The sequence below is a fragment of the Odocoileus virginianus genome, chromosome 3 (assembly GCF_023699985.2).
Source record: "Odocoileus virginianus isolate 20LAN1187 ecotype Illinois chromosome 3, Ovbor_1.2, whole genome shotgun sequence".
Lineage (NCBI taxonomy): Eukaryota > Metazoa > Chordata > Mammalia > Artiodactyla > Cervidae > Odocoileus > Odocoileus virginianus.
The window spans coordinates 78,499,964-78,505,963 of record NC_069676.1 but is presented as its reverse complement, the minus strand read 5'-3'; positions in this window follow the sequence as shown (position 1 = coordinate 78,505,963).

Genomic DNA, 6,000 nt, shown 5'->3' with positions numbered 1-6,000 from the left:
GTGACCTCAAAACTATACAGAGTTACTGTAATGAACCCGTCTCTAGTTCCCACCACAGAATAAAAGCGTAACTGTACATAAGCTCTTATTCTATTAATGACTACTTCCATTGTCTACACGATGACTGAAAAAAATGAAAATAGCCCGAACAGTTCATGATGAATATTTTGATGTAATGCAGACTAGAAGGTTTAAAGCATTAAGAACAATTATTGTTATTAATTTTTTTGGCCATGGCATGTGGGATCTAGCTCCCAGACCAGGGATCAAACCTTTGCCCCCTGCAGTAGAAGCACAGAGTCCTAACCCCTGGACACTAGGGAAGTCCTATAGGTATTTTGTTTTGTTGATCAATTAATGTGGTTTCCCATTTCATGGTTTGGAGGAAAATCAATTTCACTTTGGAATAAAAACAACAAAACTTTAACTAAAGTAGTCATGCCATCAAAGAAACAAACATGAATTGCTTCAAATTACTCCATTCCTAGAGGTCAAGCAAAGAATGGATGTTACAACCATAAGGATAATTTTCTTATTCTTTGAGATATCAGCATACAGAAGGATTTCAGGCATTAAAATTAAGTATTTTATTATTTAAGAGTGCTTTTTTCTTCTAAACTCTAAGGAAATGATATAACTTTTGACAGCCAGAACTTTGAAGAATCAGTGAGACAAAACATGCTTCAAGCTTAATTACTCAAAAAAATGGTGGTAGAAAGAAGTCATTTTCAGAGTTCACTTTTAAAAGGATAGTCACAAATGACACACATTTTACATTGAAATGAAAATAATGCTATGAACCTTAACTCCCCTTTAAGTTGTACAGTTGATTAAAACATAATTCATGACTTTTAATAACAAAATTACAAATAAAAAATATTACCATTCATAAAGATCGAAAGAGAGTTAGTAGTAAGGCAGCCTGCATGACATTCTACTAGGCAGAAATGAAGCTTCACTCTCATTGAAGAGCCAGGAATATATTCCTGATGCACTGAATTATTTTACTTCAAAACTTTTATTTCTCCCCTTCCATAATTAGACAGTATTAGGACTATTTTGAAATAAGTAACATGTATTTAAAGCTCCCTAATTTGTGTTTTTTAAGTGGCTTGTAGGACTGTAAATTTTCACTCCGTATAGGATCCCACAGAAGTTCACTGTTAGCTTCTTAAATTATCTAGAGGCATTAAAAATGGAAACTCAGTCAGCAGTTGCCAGGGGTTAGATGGAAGGAGGTATGAATAAGTGGAACACAGAGGATTTTTAGGGCAATGAAAATATTCTATTATACTGAAATGGCAGATATGTCATTATACATTTATCCAAATCCATAGAATATACAACACCAAGGGTGATCCCTAATATAAGCTATGGACTTTGGATGATAAGAATGTGTCAATGTAGGTTCATCACATAATAAATATCCCACTCTGATAGGGAGGTGTGGACTGTGGAGGAGGCCATAGATGTGAGAGGAGGGGTATCTGGAAAATCTCTATACCTTCCTCTCAATTTTGCTTTCAATCTAAAACTGCTCTGAAAAATTATCTGTTTAAAAGAAATAGTCTCAAGAGGGCAATGCACATAGTTTTTAGCTGACTCATTTTTTATAAATATTCCAGTTGAGGGAGAGGGCTTCTAAACTCTTTGCACACAATCCTAATAGTAGTACTCACATAATAAGTAGTGCTCAAATAACACAAAGCCTTTTATCCACAAGAAAAATCCACAAAGTGATTAAATCATAATACAAAATTATCAAGTAAATTTTTTGCTCTACAAATATTTGTCTATTATTTTATGAGCCTAGATTTACAGAAATGGAGCATAGTGACTGTCTATGAAATTGGAGTCCAAAATCCGATTCAGCAGATGTCTATTTAAGAAACATTCATGCATGGTGATTTAGCAACAAAAAATTATATTTTAGGAGTTGCCAGCATCTGATGAACAGCTATACTTACTCAGTTTGACCCATGGTAGTTTCTAGAGCCTCCAAACAAAGCAATTAATTCAGTTAAGAATGCCACTGTCAGGCCAAGCAGAGTGAAGCAGTCTGGATTTTAACGTATAGGTCACAAAACTAAATACACATCTTAGGTTTTTTAGAGCTCAGCTATCCAGCAAGCCTCATCAAAAAGTTTTTGACAAAAGAAGTGCTATGTTCACAGCTCTGACAGAAGAAAGTAATATTATAGGCATGGAGGAATGGACGCCAGCAAAGGAGAGCAGGGTCAAAGAAGCCACCAGGATGCTACTACAAGAGTAAAGATCAAATAAGATAGGGACACTTAAAATGAAAAAGAGGTTACAGGTGTGAGAAACATTTCAGACTTCCTCCAGAGTCAGACTCCTGACATGGTAATTTCCAACTAGCAGAAAAGATCAAGCATTTGTGTGGCGAGGAACTAAGACGCTGAAGACAGAAACTAAGAAATAAAGGGCATAAAAATGAGTCCAGTTGGGTTTTAAATCAAAATGTATGGCTATTTTTTTTTTTTTTTATGAAAGATAAACCTGAAACGTTGGGCTAGAAATCACTTTCGGATTTCTCCCTGCTAACACGCTTTCTCTGTGGTTTTGATTGTGGTTCAATTCAGCAAGCTTTTCTCTATGCTTCCACGTACAAGGCTCTGAACTGGAGGTAGGGTGGGAGGCAACACTGGAAGATTTAAGAATGAATTAGACATGAACAAGCAATGTGCTCACAGTATAATGAGATAGATATATACCTAACTAATGAGTTGAACTGTGCAAAGTTCCATAAGAGATATAAGGTAATAAATGGAGAGGAAAAAATAATTAATTCTTAGCTATGCTCTAGGAGCAGTACATTAATCATAACTGCATCCTAGGTACTACTCTGATTTGCAGAAATGGTGGCTGTGACAATTCACAGACTTATCTCAGGGTAAGAGGTAGCTATGGGGACAATTCATGAATCTCAGAAGACCTGGTTTCAGAAAGTAAAGGATTGAATTAAATCATTTCAGCTTACTATTCACTCTAAATACTTTCTATTTAAGTGTTTTTGGAAGGGGCAGGAGAGTTTGGAATAGAGAACATTAAGAGAAAAAATTCCTGGGGATCTCCAGATACTAAAGCTATTGACATTTTTTCCATGTACAAGCTGAAATTACAATCTCCTCAACTTTCCAAATTCAGAATTTTTCATATTCCAAGGTTACTGGCCTTTAAGCTCAAAAGAGATTCAATCCCAGGCATTTGACCAGCAGGAGAATATTCTTGAGTTGACATCAGGGCAGAATTAGTGACGAATTGTGGTGCTTTCAGCAGCAAGTCTAGAGGAAGTGTCAGTTAGACACAAAACAGAGAAATATCTCCTCTTTTCCTTTTCTTTGTTTACTCATAAGCGTCTTCCTTCCAATTTAACCTTTCATGCCTTAATTTAGCCATATGTTGGAACAACTAGATTGTGGTTGAGGAAGAAGTACAGATTTCCTATTTACAGTAGAATCAATTGGCTGAGCTAGTCTGTGAAAGGAAGTTTAAGATAAATACATGTAAGGCTATTTCCACATGTGTGGTTCAAAGGCTCCCTCCAAAATCCTTTTACTTCCTTGCTGCTTAAAATAAACTACAAGTGAGCTTTCCAATGACTTTAATAAAAAAAAAAGGTTATACATATGATAGATGCATGTAAATATAGATATTGCTAGATGTATTAGTTAGTTTAAATATTGTGTAGTACCTGCCCAAAAGTTGGATGTAAATAAAGAATTCTGTATTTCTGGTGATACTACGAAAGAAATAGATTTTATCTATCAAGTTTAGCATAGACCAGTACAGACAATTTTAAAAACATCCAAATGTTTATTCCAAAACACTTAAGTCAATATTTACTAAGAGAAATGCTGTTCTAAGTATTTAGGTTAATATTCTCTTCTAGTCTTAGTACTGTCTCTAAGCTTGGCACTTCACCAATTATTTGCTTTTGAAATTCTTCTCCATAGGTTTCTGATAGAATATATCACTGTCTTTCTCTGTTTTTCCAACAAAGCTAGACTATTTTCCTTCACTTCCCAATAATCAACGCCCTACACTTTAGTCTCTCCTAAGTAGTCTTGCCCTATGCCAACCTTGATGCATTAGCTAATTCACCCATTTTATCCTAAGAAGAACTATATATAAATCAGTCCAGTCCAATTAGACTTTAACATCCTTTTCTCTAAAGGTTAAAAGGAGCAAGAAGAAAATACAATAAAGACTAGATTTATTGATAGTTATAATTGGACTAAATTTAAAGTAACTATAAAAATAAGCAAAACAATCAATATTCACGTGACTGATACTGTAATTCTAAGACAATAACCTTATTTTGCCACTAACATCAACCTAGTTTCTTAAGAGTAAAATATTTTACCTTTGTTATCTTTTATACAATCACTCATCAACCAAACATGGAAGAAAAATATGTATTATGTTTCCTTTAATTCTATGAGATCAGTAACAATGATACAAATTATTAATCAACCTCTGATGATTTACTATTTATGCCACTGGCTATTAGATGCAAAATACTCTGAACTAGCTTGTTCAATAACTAGCTTTCCTCATTTGTTTTTCTTTTTCCCTCTTGAATATAAAAGATGACATTGTCATCTTCGACAACAGCAATATTTTTTGATCAGCTTCTACCAGCAAGGCTGTGTGTTAGCAACTGAAGGTGCAAAGATATAATATCATCCCTCAGAGAATTTATAGTACACCTGATTTTAAAAAAGAAAACAACTAAATACATGAAAATATAAGTAAAGTGCAAGACAGTATAAAATAGGCCAGTGAGTGCTCTAAAGAGTAATATGGGACTATGAGGGTAGGTGAGGGAAGTTTCTTAACAGTCAATACAAAACAAAGGACATGAGACTAAGTCTGGGCCCTACTGCAAAATGAATAGAACCTAGTTAATAACCAAATAGACATCAAAGTATTGAAAAACTAATGAAAGAGTTTCTGTGTTCAGGACAAGAGAACCACGCTGAAGGAACAATAGATTATAAGAAATATGATGTTAAGCCAAAACCAACCCACCAGGCAACAGCAGAACACGTAGGCACTTAACTACTCCGGAGCTGAGGATATTTATCACTTGGTATGATATTCATGTGGCCTCACTAGCTTCTGGAACAGCTCCGCTCTTAACATTTGAACAATTTATTGCCTAATTATTTCATCTGCCCTTTTGAAGAGTCTCTCCGCAGGACACTTTTTGAGAGTGAGAGTACAAAAAGTGGGCCCTTGGAAAGTCATCCCACCCATTGAATTAAAAGCCAAATAACCTTTTATCAAATGCTTTGTGACCATTTAAAATATTGAATTTGTATCTTAATCATGGAGTTCAACAGGAATATAGCCAGTGGGAAGGACTTAATTACAAATGATATCTTTCTCATAGTTATCCCACAATCCCAAGAGATGCTTTAATGAAGTTCTGAGACCTCAGACAGGAAAGGTCAAACAGCTTTTCTCCCCACCCCCATCCACAGAGTGCACCCTTTTCCCTAGCAGATGTTCAGCCAGGTATGATATTAGCCTAAGGCAAAAATTCCAGGAAACACAAATTCACTGAGAAGTTCTCTGAAATTCAGTAGATAATAGAGCAGCCTCTTTCAGAGTTTGAAAAGGAGATGAATTTAGATAATCTCCATTTAAATATAAATGTATATTTCATTAGAAGTATAATATGCCAGGAGGAATACCACTCTACTTGCAAATTTATCACATATTAAAGATTCATGATATCTTATATCGATACATTTTAAATGTTGAAAATGTTCCTGCTATGTTTATACTATGTACATATTTAAGTTTGCACTAGGTTAAACCAGATGAATTGCCTTTTTTGGTAGGTCAAAAATGGTTGAATATTCGATTTTATCTAGTTCAACCCAATTGTCTTACAATTAGTAAAAGAATGCAAAGTTAGATTTTATTAACACTATTCTGACCTATTTTTCATTCTTAAAAAAATACTTT